Source organism: Eurosta solidaginis, chromosome 5 (assembly GCF_040869045.1).
Source record: "Eurosta solidaginis isolate ZX-2024a chromosome 5, ASM4086904v1, whole genome shotgun sequence".
NCBI lineage: Eukaryota > Metazoa > Arthropoda > Insecta > Diptera > Tephritidae > Eurosta > Eurosta solidaginis.
Genome location: NC_090323.1, coordinates 15,753,813 through 15,779,144, shown reverse-complemented (window position 1 = coordinate 15,779,144; position 25,332 = coordinate 15,753,813). Strand labels below are relative to the sequence as shown.

General features: G+C 37.1%; 1 protein-coding gene and 1 pseudogene across 4 annotated transcripts in view; one reads left to right on the top strand and one right to left on the bottom strand.

The window, feature by feature from the left end:
• LOC137252206 (serine protease easter-like) overlaps positions 1-25,332 on the bottom strand; it is a 339,821-nt gene that overhangs the window by 172,463 nt on the left and 142,026 nt on the right. The gene's annotated exons all lie outside the window — the stretch shown is intronic.
• LOC137252690 (maltase A2-like) lies at positions 11,333-17,714 on the top strand (annotated as a pseudogene).

The following is a 25,332-nucleotide window of genomic DNA, read 5'->3' as shown; positions in this document are numbered from 1 at the left end:
CCAGTCTCTTTCTTTCAGTGTAGCTGCCCAACAACAAGTAGATAAATTAAATATGCAAATATGTAAGGTTGTAAGTATATGTATATATGCTAGCCTGTCGCACAGGCTATATTCAAAATAGTAAATGATGAAACAAATGTATGGTAAAAAACTCACCTGGTGGTCGCTGGTAAAAGAATAAGGAATAAGGGAGTGTCTATAGCTTTTCGTCCCTTTTATAGGCCACAATGAGCTGGCGCCATTTAATGGAACCGTTTTTCGTAGAGCAAAGTCCAAAAAAGGAAAATAAATGCGACGAGTGCTTGCAGCGAGTTTCTACCAGCGACCTCTCCAGGTGTGGTTTAGGGATGATAATGCAGGCTTTAACACCAGCGTTTGCGCAGCTGACTCGAGGTCCATCTGAGCATATGACCAGCGGAACCGACCCGCCTACATCCCCCCTAACCTGATTCAGTTGAACTAAAAGGTGCTTAGTGATTTGCGTGATAGTTCGGTGGGATACTGCTATAATCCGTGAATCAGATGATCCTTGTTTTAAAGAAGTTCGATCCAGAGGTTCCCAAGTGTGTTAGGCCTGGGGAACTTCTCAATTGTATAAATTCATCGGAATTTATATAATGGGACAGAATTCCCATATACTGACAAACCTATAAATATCAACGTAAAGGGACAAGAAAATTCTAAAGTTTATGCACATAAGAAGAGGGTCCTAAACTTACGAAAACATTCTCACAAGCAAAAAGCAATTAGAGTAATAATTTTGTTTATGTTCACATCCATATACTTATTGGATTGCGTACTAAAGCAAAAGGTGTCATGTGATCTAATCATAATTAGTATTAAAGCCAGTACCAAAGGCCGAAGGGTGATGAGCCGATGCTTTGCAAAAAACACAACATTCAACAAGGAAATTTACTCATTAAAGGCATCGCGAAGGTACATACATATATATATGTATGTCCTCATCAATCCATATTACAGTACAATTGCATTCATTGACAACAAAACCAGCGCTGACACTAGTGGATATGGTGAAAATTGTGTGAACAAAGCGCAAAGTTTTTCCTTGCATCCACTGCGTTCTTTTCTTGTTTAAGTTGCTATCTATGAGAGTATTATTTGTTAATTGTAGTTGTTGTTTCTCTTCTTCTTCTTTTGTTCCTATCAACAAAAGCCTGCTACAGTTGTTAATAGCCGGTAGTTAGCGCTGGATTTTGTTTGGCTGGCGCGTTACACCGTAAATAAAAAACGGAGTTGAATGTTGCACGTTACGAGTAACATGTTGCATGGCGCAATAACAGTGCGCAATTATATCAAGTACATTGTTTCGACAAAAAAATAAAACACAACAAAAGCTACAGCATAGCGCATCCAAGCGATTTGTTACTTAAGTACGCGATTGGAACTACAAACGTAGTGAGGAACAAAAAAAAAGCGTAGCAAAACCCTGAATTCCGTAGTAGACTTCCGAAAAATGCACTCAAAGAAACGTAGGTTTGCTTATGGGATTAATTGCTTATGCGGTTATAATTTTTAGTCTATTACAAAAACAAAATACGAGGAACAACAATAATTTTTAAACAGATAAAGTAATGATCATGAGGACGTGAGTAGAACAAATAATTTTATAAAAGAATTTGGATTATGAATATTTTCCCAGAAATAGATCATTTTTCTAGTGCGAATGTTTTTGATGTGTAATGGTATGTATGAAATGAAATTAAAGAGACAATGAATGGATACAAGAATAGAAGTAAATATAAAGAAGATGAAACAGAAGAAGAGGTGGAAAAAATGAGAGAGTAACAACAATGGGGATAATAATAGCGATGCTTATGATATTGTCACTGTTGCATAAATAAGGCAAATGGAAAGGTAAAGAAAGCAGAGGAACAAAAGTCAGAGTAAAACAAGTAAGGACGGTACTGTCTTCGGCTGTGCCGAAGACTTCATACCTTTCATGAATGGGGCTGAACAATAATCTTATCCCGTTCGTAATTTTCAAATAATCGGATGTATAAGATAAGTAATATATAGTGAACAGATGTACATACCTAAACGATTTTTAAGATAAATAAATATAAAATAAAAAATAGGTAGGTACTTTTTGTGAGGATGCAAAGTTTCACGTTTTTTGTGGTCTGCATGTAAAAACTATGACTACGATTCACGTATTTCAAAAATATATGACGTAAACGAACTATTTGATGAAATTTGATGAATTTTGAAGCTTCTAGCCGTAAAAAAGGGGCAAAAATGACAGTTTATATAAGGTATATAATATATACACCACCGATCTCTATGATTTTTTCAGACAACAATATATGCTATATACGTGAGCAATCGGTAAAATTTGAAGGTTATAGCTGTTAAAATGGGGTAGAAATTGCGAAAAGTTTCTTATCTGAACAATCGGTTGAATGAGATATATACTATATATACAACCGATCTCTATGATTTTTTCAGACAACAATATATGCTATATACGTAAGCATTCGTTGAAATTTGAAGCCTCTAGCTCTTAAAATAGGGCAGTAATTACGAAAAGTTTCTTATCTGAACAATTGGTTGAGGGGTATATAGACTATATATACGACCGATCTCATCAATTTTTTCAGACAACAATATGCGCAATATGCGAAAGTATATGGTGAAGTTTGAAGCTTCAATCTATTAAATTGGGGAAGATATGACAAAAATCCTCTTTTTCTGAAAAATCGGTTGTATGGAGGATATATGCTATAGTGGCCCGATCCTGGCGGTTCCAACAAATGTCTAATCGGAAACCCAAATACACCCGCTCACCAAATTTTATGAAGATATCTCAAAAACTGAGGGACTAGTTTGCAGACAGGCAGACAGACGGACATGGCTAAATCAACTCAGCTCTTCATCCTGATTATTTCGGTATTCTTAATGGTGGGTCTATCTATTTTCCTTTAAGGACTTACAATTTTGGGGTTCGTGACGAAATTAATATACCATTTCATTTTCATGAAAGTTATAAAAAGGAGAAGAAAAGGAGGAGAGAAGAATTGATAGGTAAGAGTCAAAACTGAAGCCGTAACCAAACCGGATGGCGTCTTATCCAATTGTTATTGAAGTGCTGTTGTTGTTGGTGTAGCAGAGTTTAGCCCCGCCCGCCTGCGAGCACTCTCTAGGTTGCATAAATATCCTCTAATTGGAGTCAGAGGAAACTTGCTGTTTCAACAGTGTTGCACGAGGTGTTAGGCGCGTTGGTTCACATTGCAATATATATGATGGTTGTTTTCATGTGGGGAAACATTAAAATCGTGATATATATTGGTTATGTCAGGGTTGATTCTGGATAAATAGGAGCTTCGCCTATTATAGTGTCCAAATTCAAGTTGGACTAGAGTGACGCGCTTTTCCCCGGAGATCTTGCTTTCCTCAACTGCGAGCTTGGAGTATTTGTCATTACCCTCCAGCGGATTAGCGGGCTTAGAATATACCCGCAATAGGTATGCCTGTCGTAAGAGGCGACTAAAATACCAAATTAATTCAAGGGGTTGTGTAGCGCAACCCTCTCAAGGAGTTGCCAGCGCAATATATATCTTCTCCAACCTAACCTACCCATCTTGAATTAACAACCTAGGCTCTGGCGAGTTCGGCTCCTGATGGATCTAGGGGGTGGGAGGGCGGTATGGCCTATAAGATTTCATGTGGTCATACCAAATCGTTCCCGAGATGGTCGAGCTAGCACGTTAATGGTGCCTGTTGCCGGAACGCACCGGATCTGCATCTGGCAATGGACTATCAACATCGACAACACTCCCCAATCAAACTTCACAAGTGCTTGCGTTTGCGTTAAATTTTTTTTAAAGAGATAAGGGCATAATACCATCCCCTCTCCCATTTCTCCCCAAATATGGTCATTCTTTTGTGTTCATGCATAATTCAACGTTTCTATCCAAACAAAGGGGTAAATTATGGCTTTAATATGGCGGCGTATTTTATTTTAAAAATTTTCGAAAAGCGTAGCAAATCTACTACAATCATAGTAAAGTTTTAACGCTGATGAATATCCTACATCTATGTGTCTGCACAAAACCTTGGCTTGGCATATTAGCTTTGCGAACAAGAACGCAATGGAATGTCGCTATTAACAACAACAATAACTACAACCACAATGTCAAAACTCAGCAGCTGGAACGGCAAAAACAACAATTGATATGGTAACGTGTAGGCCAATATGAACATCAACAATTTGCAAACTTCATATCTACTAGCAATTTAAATTAGTGCGTATGTACATGTGAATTTAAGACCCATATAATACCACGTGAATGCGCCTTAAATTAGATAGTAAATAATGTGCGAGTTTTAGCGCGCAGTAATACACTTTTGTTACTCTGAACAAAAGTGCAAGGGGCATTCTAATGCCGAATTTCAAGCAAATCGTTCCAAAAAGGAGAAAATGTCGGCCTTCGGTCAATTTCCAGGAAAAAAAATTTCTGAAATATTTACATAAAGAGGTCCCTGTACCAAATTTCAAACAAATCACACTATGAATAAGATTTATTATGAGTTTGTTCCTGGTCCACGGATCAATTAAATCTTCTTGAACACCTACGAAATTTTTCATCAAAATCGCTGCAGTTGCTTAGGAAGAGTTTGCCGACACACACACGCACACAAGAAATATATATGTAAAGATTAGGCTCACCCTTATGTATGAATAAATATCACCAAGTTTAACGTTTTTATAGTGGAAATTAAGGGAGAAATTGCCAAAAATCTTTCTATCGGAACGATCGGTTGTATGGAATATATACTAGATATAGCTCCGATCGAAATTATTTTTTCAGGTAATCTTCTATGATATATTAGAATAAATATCACCAAGTTTAACGTTTTAATATTGGAAATTAAGGGAGAAATTGCCAAAAATCTTTCTATCTGAACGATGGGTTGTATGGGATATATATTATATATAGCTCCGATCGAAATGATTTTTTCAGGTAATCTTCTATGATATATTAGAATAAATATCACCAAGTTTAACGTTTTAATATTGGAAATTAAGGGAGAAATTGCCAAAAATCTTTCTATCTGAACGATCGGTTGTATGGGATATATATTATATATAGCTCCGATCGAAATGATTTTTTTAGGTAATCTTCTATGATATATTAGAATAAATATCACCAAGTTTAACGTTTTAATATTGGAAATTAAGGGAGAAATTGCCAAAAATCTTTCTATCTGAACGATCGGTTGTATGGGATATATATTATATATAGCTCCGATCGAAATGATTTTTTCAGGTAATCTTCTATAATATATTAGAATAAATATTACCAAGTTTAACGTTTTAATATTGGAAATTAAGGGTGAAATTGCCAAAAATTTTTCTATCTGAACGATCGGTTGTATGGGATATATACTAGATATAGCTCCGATCGAAATGAATTTTTCATGAAATCTTCTATGATATATTAGAATAAATATCACCAAGTTTAACGTTTTCATATTGGAAATTAAGGGAGAAATGGCTAAAAATCTTTCTATCTGAACGATCGGTTGTATGGGATATATATTATATATAGCCCCGATCGAAATGATTTTTTTAGGTAATCTTCTATGATATATTAGAATAAATATCACCAAGTTTAACGTTTTAATATTGGAAATTAAGGGAGAAATTGTCAAAAATCTTTCTATCTGAACGATCGGTTGTATGGGATATATATTATATATAGCTCCGATCGAAATGAATTTTTCATGAAATCTTCTATGATATATTAGAATAAATATCACCAAGTTTAACGTTTTTATATTGGAAATTAAGGGAGAAATGGCTAAAAATCTTTCTATCAGAACTATCGGTGGTATGGGATATATATTATATATAGCTCCGGTCGAAATGATTTATTCAGGAAATCTTCTATGATATATTAGAATAAATATCACCAAGTTTAACATTTTTATATTGGAAATTAAGGGATACATTGCCAAAAATCTTTCTATCTGAACAATCGCTTGTATGGGATATATACTAGATATAGCTCCGATCAAAGTGATTTTTTCAGAAAATCTTCTATGATATATTAAAATATATATCATCGAGTTTCACGTGTAAATTAAGGGAGAAATGGCCAAAAATCTTTCTATCTGGACGATCGGTTGTGTGGGATATAACTATATATAGCTCCGATCAAAGTGATTTTTTCAGGATATCTTCTATGATATATTAGAATATATATCACCGAGTTTAACGTTTATACTTTCTAAATTGCGGCAGGAATGACCAAAATCGTGTTATCTGAACGTTCGGTTGTATGGGAGATATATGTTATAGTGGTCCGATCCTACCGGATCCAACAAATGTCTAATATAATACAAAAATACATCCTTGTGCCAAATTTTATTGAGATATATCAAAGTTTGAGGGACTAGTTTGCGTTCAAACAGACAGACGGACGGACATACGGGCATGGCTATATCAACTCATTTCGTCGCCCTGATCAATTCGGTATACTTAATGGTGAGTCTATTTTCTATATTTCTCAACTTTACAAACATCATACACATAAATTTTGGTCCTGATTGGATAAGATTTGGAGTTGTCACACAGGCTAAATTGAATATATTTCTATGGAGACACCAAAAAAATGTTAGCTTTTCTAATACCCGAAATCGATAAAATTGAAGTAAGCTGTATTATACAGAAATGCTGGTCCCTGATGGTACAGATTATACGGAAATGTTGGTCCTGATTGGAGCCTTTTAAGGGAAGTCGCACAGTGGTTAGAATTCACGTTTTTATATATTTTGAAACATGCCGTAATGTGAATTTTAAGCCCTCTCCCTCTACAATCGGAACCAAAATGTATATGTCAAACGACTGATCTTGAAGGTTTGAAGTGGTGAGACCAGAAATACGATTTTTTGATTAAAAAGGATCACCCTTATATATGTATAGATATATATAAATAGATAGACCTTGATCTTCAGGAGGTATATCACGAATTTCCTCCGTTCAAAATTGTAATCATGTAAATGAAACGATAACTTAGAGAGACATTTTGATTTTTTACCTGGCACTATGGTTCAGTGCCATTAATCCCAAATCCCCAAAAAAAAAATGTTCCGGACCTCGCGTGATTTACGTGCCTGCCAAATAGCGAAAACTCCTGCTTGAAACACACTTCAGTATGACGGCCGTTTGAATGACTTCCAAATCTCTAGAGAATGCTAATAGTTTCCTGTTACCACACCTGAATCCCTTTTAGAGCCATCGGCGTAGATAAGTATGCCTTTATTAACCGGTGTCGAGCCCCTATTCCACTTGAAATGGCAGTGTTCAAACTACCCTCCAACTGCAGTTTGCAGGGATAATAATCTATGTATATAGGAACTACTTAAAAGTTCCCGGTAGTGGTAAACTAAGGATACTAAGGATAGCAACCTTCCAGCACCCAAATTCCCTGAATCTCAGTTTGGTTTTTGCCAACGTGCACGTCAATGGGAAGCAGGTTTCAGATGTGGTCTAAAGCCGCCGTGGTGCGGATGCGGCAGGTTAAGGTTGCACCAGCGTAATTATTGCGCTAAAATTTCTGTCGGCTGGAGAGATTTTTATTCTTACTAAGAGCTTTCCGCTACACTATGGATCCACACGACGTACCCCTCCCTCATGCAGCCATAACATCATCTTTGGCTTGAGACCTCATTTCTTACCGAGCATCGCCTTGCAGGCGTACCAGTATATGGAAAGGACCATCGATAATACTCCCCAACACCTTCGAGGAGTATATTTATCCCTACAAAAAGAAGATAAGCATATTTTTGCTGAAGAATTTTTCGACGTCCGCAATGACATATGTATGTAGGTACTATGTATGTATGTATGTAGTTGCTTGTTAAACAAAAATATCTATTTTAGAGTATGGCCAGAAATATCAACACCTATTTAAGTCAATGTTACTTTTTATACTCAGCTGAGCAGAGCTCACAGAGTATATTAACTTTGTTCGCATAACGGCAATCCGTAACGACCTAAACTAATCGAGATAGATATAGACTTTTATATATCAAAATGATCTGGGTGAAAAAAGAAATTTATTTAGCCATGTCCGTCCGTCCGCCCGTCTGTCCGTCCGTCTCTAAACACGATAACTTGAGTCAATTTTGAGGTATCTTGATGAAATTTGGTACGTAGGTTCCTGGGCGATGAAACTTGGTAGATGCGTTGACCTTATGACGCAAAATAGAAAATTAGAAAAATTTTGGACAATGGGCTTGGCACCGCCCAATTTTAAAAGAAGGTAATTTAAAAGTTTTGCAAGCTGCAATTTGGCAGTCGTTGAAGATTTCATGATCAAATTTGGTAGGCACGTTACTCCTATTACTATATGTGTGCTAAATAAAAATTTGCGAAATCGGATGAGAAAAACGCCCACTTTTAAAAAATTTTTTTTTAAAGTAAAATTTTAACAAAAAATTTAATATATTTACAATATAAAAGTACATTATGTCAACATTCGACTCCAGTAATGATATGGTGCAACAAAATACAAAAATAAAAGAAAATTTCAAAATGGGCGTGGCTCCGCCCTTTTTCATTTAATTTGTCTAGGATACTTTTAATGCCATAAGTCGAACAAAAATGTACCAATCCTTATGAAATTTGGTAGGGGCTTAGATTCTAGGACGATAACTGTTTTCTGAGGAAAAGGGCGAAATCGGTTGAAGCCACGGCCAGTTTTTATATACAGTCGACCGTCTGTCCTTCCGCTCGGCCGTTAACACGATATCTTGAGCAAAAATCGATATATCTTTACTAAACTCAGTTCACGTTATTATCTGAACTCACTTTGTATTGGTATAAAAAATGGCCGAAATCCGACTAAGACCACGCCCACTATTTCGATATAGAAAATTACAAAAAATGAAAAAAATGCCATAATTCTATACCAAATACGAAAAAAGGGATGAAACATGGTAATTGGATTGGTTTATTGACGCAAAATATAACTTTAGAAAAAAACTTTGTAAAATGGGTATGACACCTCTCATATTAAGTAGAAGAAAATGAAAAAGTTCTGCAGGGCGAAATCAAAAGCCCTTGGAATCTTGACAGGAATACTGCTCGTGATATTACATATATAAATAAATTAGCGGTACCCGACAGATGATGGTCTGGGTCACCCTGGTCCACATTTTGCTCGGCATCTCGAAAACGCCTTCACATAAACAACTATCACCACTCCCTTTTAAAACCCTCATTAATACCTTTAATTTGATACCCATATCGTACAAACACATTCTAGAGTCACCCCTGGTCAACCTTTATGGCGATATCTCGAAATGGCGTCCACCTATAGAACTATGGCCCACTCCCTTTTGAAATACTCTTTAATCCCTTTCATTTGATACACATGTCACACAAACACATTCCAGGTTTACCCTAGGTTCATTTTCTTACATTGTGATTTTCCCTTATTTTGTCTCCAAAGCTCTCAGCTGAGTATGTAATGTTCGGTTACACCCGAACTTAGCCTTCCTTACTTGTTCCATCTGTTGATGTACATATAAAAAACTAATAAGACGTAGTTGTACATAAATTAAGTATATAAATAAATTTCGGCTTCACGTACCAAATACGGTTACTATTTAAGACTCAAAAAGATAATAAACAAGTAAGGAAGTCTAAGTTCGGGTGCAACCGAACATTACATACCTAACTGTACACTTGAAATGCTGTTGTTGTTTGTTGTGTGTGCTTAATAGTGTTACAAGGCTGCGCAATAATAAATATACAAATGGTTCTATTCTGAACTAATTGTTCTTCGAGTTATGGCTCCCGAAACATAGAAAATTGCTTAGTCGATTTCATTACATTTTCTTCAAAGCATTCCTTATAGTAAAGGGAACCTCTCTGCCGGGCGTGCTAACCATCCGATTTCGCTCATTTTCAATACTGGTTACAGATAAGCTCGTGTACCAAATTTGGTGAAGATATCTCAATATTTACTCAAGTTATCGTGTTAACGGACAGACGGGCGGACATGGCTCAATCAAATTTTTTTTAGATACTGATGATTTTGATATATGGAGGGCTATGTCTATCTCGATTCCTTTATACCTGTACAATCAACCGTTATCCAATCAAAGTTATAATACCCTGTGTACAAGTACAGCTGGGTATAAAAACGTACGTACATACATAAATGTACATATGAGGGGTTTGGCATAAATTGTTTACCTACAGCTAACAAAATAATATTGTATTTATTTTGTAGTTGAATGACTAATGATACTAAGTGATATTGTTTTATGTTGTTTTGTGTTTTAATGTAATTTTATGAAATTATATGTTATGTTATGTTGAGTTATGATACTTTGTGTTTTGTTATGTTTTTTATTTTATGATATGTTATGTCGTGTATGTTGTGTTATGTTCTGATATATTTTGGTATGTTATGTAATGTTTTGGTTTGTTATATTATGTTACTAGCTCCGAACTATCTCATTAAGTGATAGCATTAGTTGTAATTCTGTCCCCTCGCAGTTATTTCAACTAAAACGTTTAACATAGTGCTCTTCGACAAAATGGAAATTGGTTCCCTTTGTATACCTTTTGGACGTGTCCGTAACTGTATCAGCCATAGGTGGTTCTGATATAGTCACAGCCTTTGATTAAATAATTTAAAGATGTATTTTTATATAGAAATGTTGTTGAACAGGGATTTTAAGAGTGACCGTATCCTACCTACATAAAAAGAGGAATTACAGGCCATCTAGTATCTTTTCTTCCGCGTTCAAGATCCCGATTTGAAAATTGTATGGGTTGATCGCCTGCTCTCTCCAGAACAACGGCTTACACAATCAGTTCGATTGAATTTTCTTTATTCTACTTGCCAATATAAAGCTCGCCGAAGCTCTATCGCTGATTCTGCAGAATTCTCGTTAACCGTGTTCGTTACCAGATGGCACTTGGGGAACATTATCTCTAAATTGTCGTAAACCGTCTCATTCGATATTATTTAAGTTGACGTAAATGCAGTTTATCAGCCTTACCATGTTTTTATACAAAATTCAAATTCGTCATAGGCTATTGTTCCTATTAAGAGATAACAAGTGTAATATTAAACCATTTGTTCGGCTGGCGTGATCTTAAGCCGGCGGCCGAGGTAGAAATCTTCCACTTATCTGACGAAATGCGAGTATATAATAAATACAAGTTATAATCTTCTACCAACAACAAACCTAGAAATATGACACCATTCGCGGATAATTTGCCATACTTTGAATTTTGTTTAAGATGCATATACATTAAAAACCTTGATTCCCCGTAGTATCTTAAACGATGTCGGCAAATTTAGATAGGCTTGTAGCATTAGCGCTATTATTGTGCATTTCCACTGGCGCTGCCTTTGCAGCCGAGACTGTGGATTGGTGGGAAACGGCTTCGTACTATCAAATATTTCCACGTTCCTTTGCGGACAGTAATGGTGATGGTGTAGGCGATACAAAAGGCATTACGTCACATTTGAAATATTTAAAAGAAATAGGCATAACAGCTACTTGGATTATGCCAATGTACGAGTCACCAATGGTTGATGATGGTTTTGATATTTCTAACTATACCAGCTTCAATCCAGTTTTTGGTACAATGGCGGATTTCGATGAAATGGTGCAAACGGCACATAAGCTTGGTATAAAAATTCTTTTGGATTTTGTACCAAATATTTCGAGTAATAAAAATGTATGGTTTCAGAAATCAATACATCGTGAAGGTGGGTATAATGAATTTTATGTATGGGCTGATGGTAAAATGGATCCAGTAACCGGCGAACGTAAACCACCCAATAATTATGTGAGTAAATTAAATGAACATTCTAGTCATGTTGGTCGGGAAAATTTAGGATGCTTTTAGGAATTGTTTTTATTTTGCAAAATTCTATTTGCGCCTAGTGGACCAACGAAATTGAGGAGGTTGTAGTTATTATTATTGTTTTGTCGAATACTTCTCGTATAGATGGACTTCAGAAACAAAAATCATCATCATAGGATTGTAGTGATCAGAATACGGTTGTGACCAGCGTTGACTTCTTAACGTGACTAAGTTTTAATAAGTAAAATTTTCAGAAAGTGTAGAATGAGGTGATAATAAGTGAAAAATACAGTTAGATATTTCTTTCGAACGTGTATATTGCAACTGTTTAACTTTTTAAGCGGAGATCAAGGGAGTCGAAGATTGTTCTTCGCGCAGGAGCGCAGTTTATTACGGTTTGCTCAGCATTTAAGAAGAGTGGCAAGGATGAAATTGGATTTATTGAAATATGTACTTCCTTGCCCAGTTATGTTTACAGTTTTGTTCTATTTTTCGTTCCGTTCCCGTTCTATTCTGACTTAGGCTTCGTCCCGGGTTTCTGTTTTGATCCAATTTCGGTCCCGTTCCGATATCGGTTTCATTCCGCCTTCTTTTTTTGTTCCAATTGTGTTCAGTTATTAGTTTAGCTCCAATTTCGGTTTCGTTCCGAATTCTTAACATTTATTCCGGTTTCCTTAGTTTTTTCCCCGGTTTCGTTTATTTTGTTCCGGTTGCGGTCCGGTGGGAGTTTTGTTTTGGTTTTGTTTGGTTCCGGCTCCAGTTTTGTTCCACTTACAAATTCGTTCTGGTTTCGATCTCATTCTAGCTTAAGTTTTGTTTTGGTTTCGTTCCGGTATCGTTCTATCATTCAGTTTCGTTCCGCTTTCAGTTTGAGTTTCAATTTTGCTCCTGTATCATTTACAAAATCATTTTAATCAAAGATGGACACATGACATTCAGTCAAGGGGGATGTGTGTGCTTATCGAGCTAGATGGCACAATTGGCCGTTCATTATGCATTGGTGGACTTCAATCACGGTTTGAAGAGGATGGATTTACATCCTACATTCCTACATCATATATTCGGAAATATCTCGAGACTATTTTATGGTCAACTTGGAAAAATATTAATATCACTTGTTTTGTTGATCCTCATTTCGATACAAATTCGGCATCATTTTAGGACTGTTATAGGATCACTTCGGGATTATTTTCGGAATCACTTCGAGAATATTTTGAAATCTGGAGCAATATCAATATCACTTTGGAACTATTTTGAGACTATTTCGGAACCAATTGGAAAAATTTAGGGATCACTTCGGAATTATTTCAGGATCATTTTGGCACAACTTTGAGTACATTTGGTACGTTATAAGATTACTTCGGAACTAGTTACCAAATCATTTTAGGCCTGCTTCTTGATCATTTTGAAACTGTTTTAAAACCATTTTAGGACTGTTCTAGCATCACTTAAGGATTGTTTTAGGTATCACTTCTACACAACTTCTGCAGCGTTACGAAACTATTTCTCACTTCTTATACAGGAGTCTATGGAAAAAAATTCGCTTCTAATTGGTTCAGATATACAAGCTTCCGCTTATACTTTAAAACTACCTTTCGTTATAAGATAATCTACTTTTTATTTTTTGCTTATGCAGACTAGTATGTATGATTGTGCAACTCCTGGCTCTGCATGGACTTGGGTTGAGGAGCGTCAACAATACTATTTGCATCAATTCAATGTTGAGGAACCAGATTTTACTTTACGTAATCCTGAAGTACGTCAACGTTTAAGGGATATTATGCAATTTTGGTTAGATCATGGTGTCGGTGGTTTCCGCGTAGATGGGATCCCATATTTTATTGAGAAACAATCAGAAGATGGCACATGGCCCGATCAACCAGCAGGCGGACGCACTTATCAATTGGATCAACCTGAAAATTATGAATTACTTTATGAGTGGCGTGCGTTTTTAGATCATTATAAGCAGCGTAAAGGTGGTGACACAAGGTGAGGATTTGATTGCTGAAATCAGTTTCACTGTGGGAGTTTTACTGAAAACATAAATGTATCATCTTTATTTCAGAGTAATAATAGGCGAGGGTTACTCAAGCGTCCAAACCAAAAGAGCCGTAGCTGTAAGCAATGGCACCCATAACGGTCTACAAATGACAATGAATATCAATTTAATCAAAGTAAATGCAGCAACTAATGCCAGCACCTTTGAAGAATATTTAAATAAATGTTTTAAGGTATATTGGGAAAAATTTAAAATTGCAAATTACGTAACAAGTAATTTTGATAATGAGCGAGTAGCACAACGCCAAGGAGCAAATAAGGTGGACCTGATGACAATAATTGTGAATGTCTTACCTGGAGCAACTATCACATACTATGTAATATATTTTGACATATTTTGGCGTAAGAGCTAGAGAGAACCCGTTTTCTAATATAACATTACCGTAGTCGTATTTTAGGGTGAAGAGATTGGCATGACAGATGGTGTTGAATCGTGCAGTAATGGTGTCTGTGATGAACGCAATATGTACCATACGCCAAAGCAATGTGATACATACAAGAATGCGGGCTTTAGCGCAAGCGATGCAACGTGGTTGCCAGTCAATTCGAATTACGATTTACTCAATGTAGCAACGCAAAAGGGAACAGATCGCAGCACTCTGGAAATATTCAAGGAAGTGTTGTAACTAAAGCAAACACCGGCTTTTAGGGCCTACAAAAAGGAGGGTGGCTATGCATATGGCGCTGTGAGTGATCAAGTTTTCCAGGTTGTAAGGTTAGTTAGATATGACATATTCGAAATGCGATTTTCGATATACTTTCGTATTTTAAATATTTTAGAACTAATAATCTTAATGAGGAGTATCGTGTTTTGGCGAACTTTGGTGATCAGCTCGAATATGTCGAAAATTTGTCTGACAAAACTATGGAGTATGTCTTATTTTTTATTTATTTATTTATTTTATTTTATAAATTCCAAACACAACAACCATAAGTTTTATTTACAGTGTTTGGTGTTAAAGTAACATAATATTAAATGTGTTTATGTAAAAATTGTAGAGAGAAAAATATAAGATTTAAGATTTGAAAGGAGAGAAAAGTATTTCAACATGCTAAGCAAGATAACTCAATAGTTTCCTTTTGAAGTGCATTATGTTAGAAATGCTTCTGATCTCCAAAGGCAAAACATTCCAGAGACGTACTGTTATAACAAAAAATTGACGCTCAGAAATTCGTGAGCCAAATCTTGTGTGCAGTAGTTGAGTTGATCGCACGGACCGTGCTAGCTGAAGTCTTTCGTATAGATAGGCAGGCTCCTTAAACAACACTATTCTATGAAGGAGTGAAATGCATCTAAATTTAAGCAGATTGTCGAATGTTATATTGTATATCTTATGAGCATATTCGGAGATATGTTCATAAGGACGTATACCATAAATATAGCGGGCTATGTTATTGTAAATTACATTAAGTTTTTTAATACACTCACTGTCACAATAGGCAAAAACTTCGCAGCCATACAGTAATGATGGTATCAAGTAAGACTTTGCCAGAAGCAATCTGATTTTAATTGGTGTGAAGTGCTGTGTGGTCCATAGTGTTCGTAACCTGCCATATACTTTGCCTATTGTAGGAAGGATATGATTATTCCAAGTTAATGTTCTGTTAAAAATGACACCAAGATTTTTTGCCGTGTCGAAAAAGTTTATCGGAGCATTGTTAAGTGTTATTTTGGGGCACTGATCTATGTTAATAGTTTTTTTATAAATAGCGATGCATTTAGACTTACTTGGGTTTAAGACTAGCCCGTTATCACTAGCCCATTTATTTATGAGACATAGATCGGAATTTAAATTTCGTACGCAGTTATTAATGGAGGCTGAGGGCCCGCCTAAATATACTTGAACGTCATCTGCATAAACGTGCACTTTACTATATTTAAGAATTTCTGGCAGGTCATTTATATATAGAACGAATAACAAGGGTCCAAGTATAGATCCTTGGGGGACTCCCTTGGCTACACTTAGAAAGTTTGACATGGAGCTACCGACGCTTACTGCTTGATATCTCTCAAGAAGATACGTATTTACTAGCTCCAAGGCTGGAGCTGAGAAGTTGAAAAGCGTTTTAAGTTTTAAGCATAGTAAAGTATGGTCAACTGAGTCAAATGCCTTCGAGTGGTCCAAAAGTGTGAGAAACGTTACTTGTTCCATATCCATATTTCTTCTAATGTCATCTGAAACGCTTAATAGCGTTGTGATACAGCTCCTGCTTGTTCTGAATCCCGACTGATGTGGGCTTATCAGGGAGTTGTTATGGACAAAAATATTTATCTGTCGATGCATCATGCGTTCGAAAACCTTAGAAAGAAAAGGCAGAATAGCAATAGGTCGAAAGTCACCATTTGGTTTCTGGACAGGAATAATTTTAGCTTTTTTCCAGCATTCAGGATAAACTGATGTAGTAAAAATGGAGTTGAAAGCGTAAACGATATATGAAAGAATTTTTGGCAGGATGCATTTTACGAGTTTAGGATGGACACCATCAAGGCCAACGGCGCTTGACTTGATTGAGAGAATGGACTCGACCACATCGCATTCATCGACGCATTTAAAGGCAAAACCGGGTAAGGTAACACTTGGACCAGAACTATAACGATTATAGTTGATATTATGCAGAGAAGGTGGGGAATTTGCAAAGGTTGCGTTTAACTCATCTACATTAACCGATTCGGAAATATGTGTAGTTTTTTTCCCAATGCCAATGCCAATTTCGCGGATCTGCTTCCACGTCTTCTGTGAGCCAATGGCTGTACTGAACTGATATTCATAATATTTTCTTTTTTGCCTCTTGATTGTTTTAGTCACGTCTCTTCTCAGTTTCTTGTAACCATTATAAGCTCTATCTGATCGATTTTGTTTCCAACTCAGATAAGCTTTGTTGCGTTTTCCTATTAGCTGCTTTATAAAATTGTTAAACCATGGATGCCTCTTGGTCTCAGCTGACCTTGTTACAAGCGGAACAAATTGGTCAAAGAGGGTACTTATGTTCTTTTGAATAAAACTTATCTGATCATCGGCAGAAGTCATACTATGTATTGAGCTCCAATTTACAGCATTAACACCTGCACAGAGTTTACCGTAGTCTATACGATTGAAATCGCGATATGAAAAACTTGAGGTATCAGAAACAAAATGAAAATCATACGCTATAAAAATTAAATCGTGTTTGGAGAAGTTGGGAGAAAGTAGTTGGTCATATAATAGTACTTTCGATTTATCGCTTACAAGAAAGATATCTAATAGGGTGCTCGAAGTACGTGTAAAGTGCGTTGGTGCGGTGTAATTGACAAGGGAAAGGCCTAGATTTCCCACAAGTAGTGGAAATCTTACGTCATTAAGTATATTACAGTTGAAGTCCCCGGCTATAATTATATTGTTATAATCTATCATTAAATTTTCAAGGAAATCAACAAATTCCATGTATTCGATTTGTTTGTGCGGCCTGTAAACGCAGCCAATGAGTAGCCTGTCAAACCTGGTAAATATCTCTAGAAAAATGTACTCAATCGAACTTGATGGCGATGAGACACAGTTGAGCTTGCATGACAGCCCACTCCTAACATAAATTGCCACACCCCCACCATACCCCATTCTATCCAAACGAAAAAGTTTATACCCGCTTAAACAATAAATATTCACCTTACAAAAAGGGGTAAGTGAATTCGTTCAGCTTACCATATTTTATGAGGGGAAATTATTTAAATAAATTTTTTTTTTTCAGTGACAAAGTGGATTTGACCCAAGGACTTTATTTGAGGCCGTTCGAAGCCGTCGTTTTGCGTTGGGTGGCGTGAAGTGCAAAGAGATACGAGTAGGAGTTTTTAAAATTTAGGAAATTTTATCGTTATGTGTGTATTTTCCTTTTGCGATTATAAACTGCGATAGAAAAAGTTATTAAAAACATTTTTCAAAAGGAAACATTTTTGTTTTGTTGTGATTTTGCAGTCGCAAATTGAAATGCAGTGCTGCAAGTTTTGTTGCTGGTATTTCGTTTTTTAGATAACACTATCTGGGGAGAGATTGCTTAGTGATAGCATGCGAAAAAGCGGCATGCGTCGTCTATGAGCTCACAATATAGGCAGTTGAGATATTCAACCTTGAGCATTCTGTGGAAATATTGTCAGTTGTAGCCATGGCTTGCTAAACACTACATCAGGTATAAGTCAACTTCCCCATGTGGCCGATCAAACTAAGGACCGGCTCGGGAAGCAGTTTTCTGGTCCAGTTTCTAGCAGCATTGCAGCTGTTGCCAGCGTCTGAATGATCACTCTGGTACCTGTATGGCAGCAATATCTCTGCCTACTCCTACGAAAAGGTGCTAAATTAATTTATTTTTCTCCGCCAATATTACTGCAGGGTACAAAGGTAAAGAATCCAAAGCGGATGCAAGAAGCTTTCTTTTACTTCACCTTGGCCTGCCTCTGTTTACCCTATCGTCTGTAATTTCTTCTCGCAGACCTATTGAAATTCTTCTGCAAAGGGTAGCTTACTATCTACCCTCACCTCAAGGTATTACGTGGACCTACGTATTTCTAGTTGCTCTTCCTAACCATAATAATGATTATAGTAGGAATTTGTCTCCTCGTGAGCATCACGATCTCAGGCTGCCATACGTAGCAATCCAGAGGTCGGAATGGATGTCTAAACTGTCGCGTCTGCTTTTGTCACTTTTCTCTGACGTTGATTCGATACGTACGTTAGCCATAAATCTTTTTGCAGTCCCTTATTGTTGCAAGTATACAGAAGTGACCTTAATAAGTATAACAATGTGAATTGATAAAGTGATATCGGATGAATGCACTTTAGTTATGGAGGAACACAATTCTTTTCATTACTAAATATCAAGAGATATGACGTTGCAGATTTCCTTCAAGGTTCCAAGAATTGAAAATATACAAAAGTGACTTAAATTAAAAAAAAAAACCCCCGAAAAACGTCAAATTACTTCGCCGTGCTGTTCAACAAGAAAGTAAAAATTTGAAAACGAAAACAACGTAAGCTCGGTGGTACTTACTTATGCTTTCAATTGAGACTCTATTGTACTCTGCACAATTCATCAAACAGCGGTCATAAGGAAAAAAATTAGCTTCCAGGCAATCAGTATTCCTAATATCATAATGGATGTAATGAGCGCTGTTATAGATCTGGTGAATCTACCTTCGAACACATTTTCCTCATACGCAAAATTCTGGAGACGAACCATGAAGCCCAACATATTATTATTGACTTCAAAATAGCCACTCAAAAAACTTGATATCTCCAAATTTACCAACGTGCTTGAAAATGTTCTAATCATAGCTGGGGAATAATGATTAGTAATCCTAATGATTAGTAATCGGATTAGAAACTTTTATTTTGCAGAATAATTGATTATTTACGATTAGTTGGCTATACTAATCGATTACTTATTGATTAGATTAGAACTAATCAAAAAACTAATCACGGTTAGTGACGATTAGCATATCTAATCAAAACTAATCAAAAGTAATCAAAAAAAATTCGATTAGATTTCTCGATTAGTTTTGATTATATTTGATTAGATTAACTATTTTCATATATTTTTGTAAAAAAAATTTTTTTATTTTTGTATATCTATACTCTCGTTTTTTTTTTTTTTTTTGTCCTGAAATTTGGAATAAATATGGTGCACTGAAAGAAGCATGTCTAGCTTTCAATACCCCGCTTACGTCATCAGCGCCCGTCGAAAGACTGTTTTCATTTGCTGGAATAGTCAATACCCCAAGACGGAATTCACTGTCTGAATTTTCTTTTGAAAAGTTGGTAGTAATGAAGTCGAATATAAACTTTTTGTGATACATATAAGTTATCACACCCGTAATCCCAATACTAACTAATGGCGCACCATTTACTCACGTTGCCGTGCATGTGACTTCTTCATTGCCCCAAATAGCACTTTCGCAGTACACGCGCAAGCGATCGGTAACACAATACAACCAATAAGCCGTGAGAAGTGCAGCATAAGCAGTATTGGCCTATACGCGCAACTCATCGATTGTGAAATGTCGGTTGGTGGTGGGATCTGCAACGTAGGCATAAGTAAGTTAGACTTAAAAGTTATTTGGTAACAAAAGAATATGTTTTAGAGTAGTCGTATCAGTGAGTGCAACGAGTGCACAATAAATCAAGCTCAGTATCAACTTAATTTAATGTGTGTATTTCCTTTGGTCGGTGAACAGTGAGTTCACCGCAACTTTAATTTTTTAACAGTTCCCCTTTAGAGAACTGTAAGTTATATAATATAAATCAGCATACATTTAAAGCGTCGAGAATCTCATGTTTATTTTTCAGAACGTGCCTTTAATTTTTATACTACAACTAGTATTAGAAAAAGTGGAGATAGACCCACCAATAAATGTACCGAAATGACCAGGGCTATGAGCCGAAGACAACCCCGTACTTACTTGTTTAATAAGATTTATGTTTACAATGAAATTTTGAATAAAAGTTCTTTTATGTTTGTTACTTTATGAATTCAACGAAAAAAACAACAAAAATATTTCAAAATATTTGATCAAATCAAAATTAATCGAGAAATCTAATCGAATTTTTTTTTTCATTAGTTTTGATTAGTTTTGATTAGATATGCTAATCGTCGCTAATCGCCATTAGATTTTTGATTAGTTCTAATCTAATCAATTAGAAATCTAAAATATTAAAGGATCAAAAAAAAAACTAATGATTAGATTATTTCATTTTTCTAATCATAATGATTTCTAATTCTAATCGAAGTTCCCAAGCTCTGGTTCTAATTGTAGGGAACACGTCGTTATGGACTTAAAACCGCTGTGAAGAGTTCGTAACAAATTTTGGAGCTTTTCACATCAAGTATTCCCACTCGAAATCCTGAACATCTCCAAAATCCATCAAAGTACTTGAAAATGTTGTAATTGTAGGGTACAACCTAAGCAAAAGGAGTGGCCTAAATATGAACGGGTTGTGATGATACAGGTTGCCTGGAATTGCTTTGTAGATATCAAGTTTTCGAGTGAAAAAACTTGACGGCAAATGCCGCTCTTGTGCTACTACATCAGAAGTTCTTATTTTTTTGGGTGTACTATATCAACACCCTTTCTCACAACTACCAACATCTGTGCGCAATATTTTAAGCTCTGTAAAAGCTAAAGCTTGATGTGCTTAACGTTTAATTAATTGTTGCCGAGTTGTTGACGGTCTAGTGATAATTTGGCTACAGCGCCGATTTGCCTGCAAATCGAAAATCAAGAGCTACTCGCTTACATTGTTGCGCTTATATCTGATGCTCCCATACCATTAACAAAGAGAATATTTAAGTATGCAATAAAAATAGGGTTAGCCATAGTTACTGGCAGGCTGCTCCTCTAATGATATTTAACACCATTCGTTACGCTATTCAATAATGCCCATGTAGTTTTAGTTATGTAGGTATGCTTCGCTGAAAATGTCGCTTAAATATCACCAAAATATTAGTGAGATGCAGACTAGGTAGTGATCCACAAACAGCCAACGTACTAGGAATATTTTTCATCATTAGATCTACTAAAACTAAGGCAGACTACATGGTCACTCTTCTCAGCTTCGAAAGGGATCTTGGGACCACAAGAGGGCCGGAAGGTTGACGCACAGCGATGGTTCCAATTTAACGGAGGACTCGAATTGCTGTTTACTGTGCCGATGCGGAAATAAGTAGATCCTACAGGGTACCAGATCACTGTAGTCGTAAAGAAAGCAGCTGCAGCCTCGTCAATATATATATTGATAGACAGGCGGCGATCACGGATATAGAAGCATTGCAGTGACTGCACTCAGGCCGGACTATACATCTATACTACGTTCCCAGCCATAAATGCATAGAAGCTAACGAAAAGGCCGATTAGTTGGCGAAGAAGCGTGCAAAACTCGATAAATCGACGGTAGACTCCGTTTGGTAGAAATCAAAAGGAGAAATCAAATGCAAATCCATTACCATCAAGCAGGAAAGGTGTGGACAGAAGGTCGAACCTGCAAAATTTCTAAGATCATGTGAAAATCTGTTTACGTTAGACTAAGAAAGTTGCTCATATCTCTTAAGGGAGAAGACTTAAGGCTTACAATGAGCCCAACTAATTGGACACTGCCTTCTGCCTTGATATGTTTATAAGTTAGTACTCGACAGTCATAGCAGATGTAGGAGGTGCAATTTGCAGGGAGAACGAGTGAGCACGTTTCGTGCTCGCGAGGACAATGCTCAACTACTAGGGGAGCAAAGTTGCCACACCTCGGAGCAGAAATAAAGGTTGGTCCTAGAAAGCTTGTAGTCTTTTCCAAGTGAACGAAGTTATTCTGTAATATAAGTCCTGGTAACTAAGTCGTACAATATCTACTAACTGGCCAAAGACTCACATAAAACCGCCAAGGGTTATTTAAAAACTAGCGAGGACCACTTTTACCGCACACTGTTTATGTAAATAAAATATGCATAAGGGAACATTAAAAACTGTTATTGTGACAACATGCGAAATAACGGTACTTTAAGTGTTATTTCAAATAACAGCAACAACACTCCTTGTTCATGATGCTGTTCCAAATAATATCGTCGACGTTGGCTTTATACACTTCAACACCCATCAAGTAGGCCAACAGATATATATACAAGTAAAACAGCGGATAATTGAAGTAACGAATGTACAATACATGTACATATTTATATTGGGGTGGTACTTAAATAATCAAATGAACCATTTATCTCAATCTCTCCATTTAAACAGCCTTACTTAAGTTAGAGTTATAACATATACACTCTTTACTTAGATCATAATCCCCCAACAATGCTGAAGCAACAAAAAATTTGAAAATATTCGGAATAAATACCAAAATGATATATAGATGATCCCTAGATGATTTCGGAATAGCACCCACATTATACCAAAACACGTGATTTGTACATTGTTTTGATACTGTTTCGAAATAGTCCCAATATGAACCTTAAATTAGTTAAGACGAAAATCCGGAAGTTATCCCAAAATAGTCTCGAAATAAATAACTCAAAAACAGTTCAAAAATGATCTCGAAAAAGCCCCAAAATGGCCCTGAAATAATCCAGATATCGAGGCAGCAACTAAGCATGGCCCTAGTTAACTTCTAATATTTTCCAAGTGGACGGAGTTCGTGTTTGTTCGTTTGGTCTTGAAACGGATACATTCATTCTATGTGAGATCTTAAACTGGGCATTCCACGCCATCGTCCTCAGTACCGTTGGGGCGCACCGCATGGCTTCTATTGGGTAGTATCTTGTTAACACTCTATGAATAAGTGTGGGCCAGAAATACCTCGACACCAGGCAAAAAGTATGTTAGCCCAACGTTTGCTTAGCTGGCTCGAGGCTTACCTGACCAAAGGTAGAGAGAAATTGGTCGGCGAAATCCAAAATTCTCCGCTGGCAGATATGTTCACTTCACCAGATCCTACCCGAGCCAAGATATCAGCCGGGGTATCCTTATACCCTGCTACAAAAATAATTTTTATTAAAAGGCAGTTAGATTCAACCTCATTGCAGCCGACTTGAGCGCTTTGCTAGCCGCCTGATTATTAGAGCAGATATTAATTTCCCAAGCAGATAAGCGGCGGCATCCCGTCTACCACATCTTTTATAGCGGGGGCCTTTGCCTAGAAAACGCTGCAGTTATCGTGAGTGCTACACTCGGAGAGAATAGTAGTGTAGCTTTAAATATCCCGGTCATTGCATAAAGCATTTCTTCCTACCACGAAACTCAAAACAAAAGCACCTTAGATGAAGATTAAATTTGACAGTGGCCAAATATTTTGTTATTTATTTTGCAGGCTCCTCTGGTACGCTCTTGCAAGGTGAGCTTATGGTCTAGCCTCCAGATATATCGTTGAAGTGCGTGTTTCGAAGTAGTTGCAGGTCCCTAACAAACATATTTGGGAATCAACCCCTTTGTAGGAATGCCAGTCTCCGTTTTGCTCTATCGAGCTGAATATCGCTATCAGCCATCTCTCTATTTACAATATGCATGACGTTGGTTCAGCTCGCAGCTTCGTGCTGTTATCACAGCTGTAACATCGTCTGCAAAAGTGACGAGTTAGATGCTGCCAGGCATGTCCAATCGAAGAAGACTGTCATAAGTAAAATTGCGGAGATCGGGACATTATATCGAAGTGGGTCTATCCACCTGTTATCTTTGCCCTACTTTGGCCCTGAGTGGATTCACATTACATTACATTAGTATCCATCTCGCAGGCATTCCTTTAAGATATCCAGCAAATATTGCGGTACTTTAAAAGTGCCTTCTGGTGCCTCAAGCAAGTCGTCCCATATGGCTAAGTTAAAAGCGTTTTTTACGTCCAGCGTGACCAGCAAAACTATCGGTCTTGCTCTGTGACACACTACCTTGGTTTTCTTGACTGCGTTGGTCAATTCTGCTATTCCACGCTGTCGGGTTCTCCTTCGTTCTATAAAGCTCTCGTGTGGCGTTGCTTCAGAAGGCCCCCATCAATTTGCAATGCAGTGTACACATGCACAGTATGACGATGATGCGTTGGGGTTGGGGAAGTTAGCATTAGCTGTGCTGTCTTACATCTGATTGGGAAAGTTCTTCATTACCAATGTTCGAAAACTCTATTGCCGAAGATATTCCCCTGTAAGCCCTGGTTACCATATATGAGGTCGTTCTTTGGTTGCTGGGCATCCCGCATCAGCGGTATCCAATGGGTGCCAAAATTTAGATGTTTTGAATTTGTTACTTACTTACTTACTTAATTGGCGCTTAACCGTCTAAACGGTTATGGCCGTCCAAGAAGGCGCGCCAGTCGCTCCTTCGCTCCGCCAACCGGCGCCAATTGGTCACACAAAGGGAGTTTAAATCGTTTTCCACCTGGTCCTTCCAACGAAGTGGGGGCCGCCCTCTACCTCTGCTTCCATAGGCGGGTTCCGATAGAAACACTTTCGTGGCCGGAGCATCATCTTTCATTCGCATACCATGGCCTAGCTAGCGCAGCCGCTGCGTTTTAATTCGCTGGCCTATGTTGATGTCTGCGTATAGCTCGTACAGCTCATCATTAAATCTTCTTCGGTACTCGCCATCGCCAACGCGTAGCGGTCCATAAACAATGTGCATGACGAAGAACTTTTCTCTCGAACACTCCCAAAGCCGCTTCATCTGCTGTTGTCATGGTCCATGCTTCTGCCCCATATAGCAGGACGGGTACGATAAGTGACTTGTAGAGTATGATTTTCGTTCGCCGAGAGAGGACTTTACTTTTCAATTGCCTACCTAGTCCAAAGTAGCATTTATTGGCAAGTTTCATTCTTCGCTGGATTTCAGTGCTGATGTTGTTGCTAGTGTTGATGCTGGTTCTGAATTTGTAATGTAAGTGATATAGAACGAGGTTTAAGTAATTGTAGCAAATTTATCA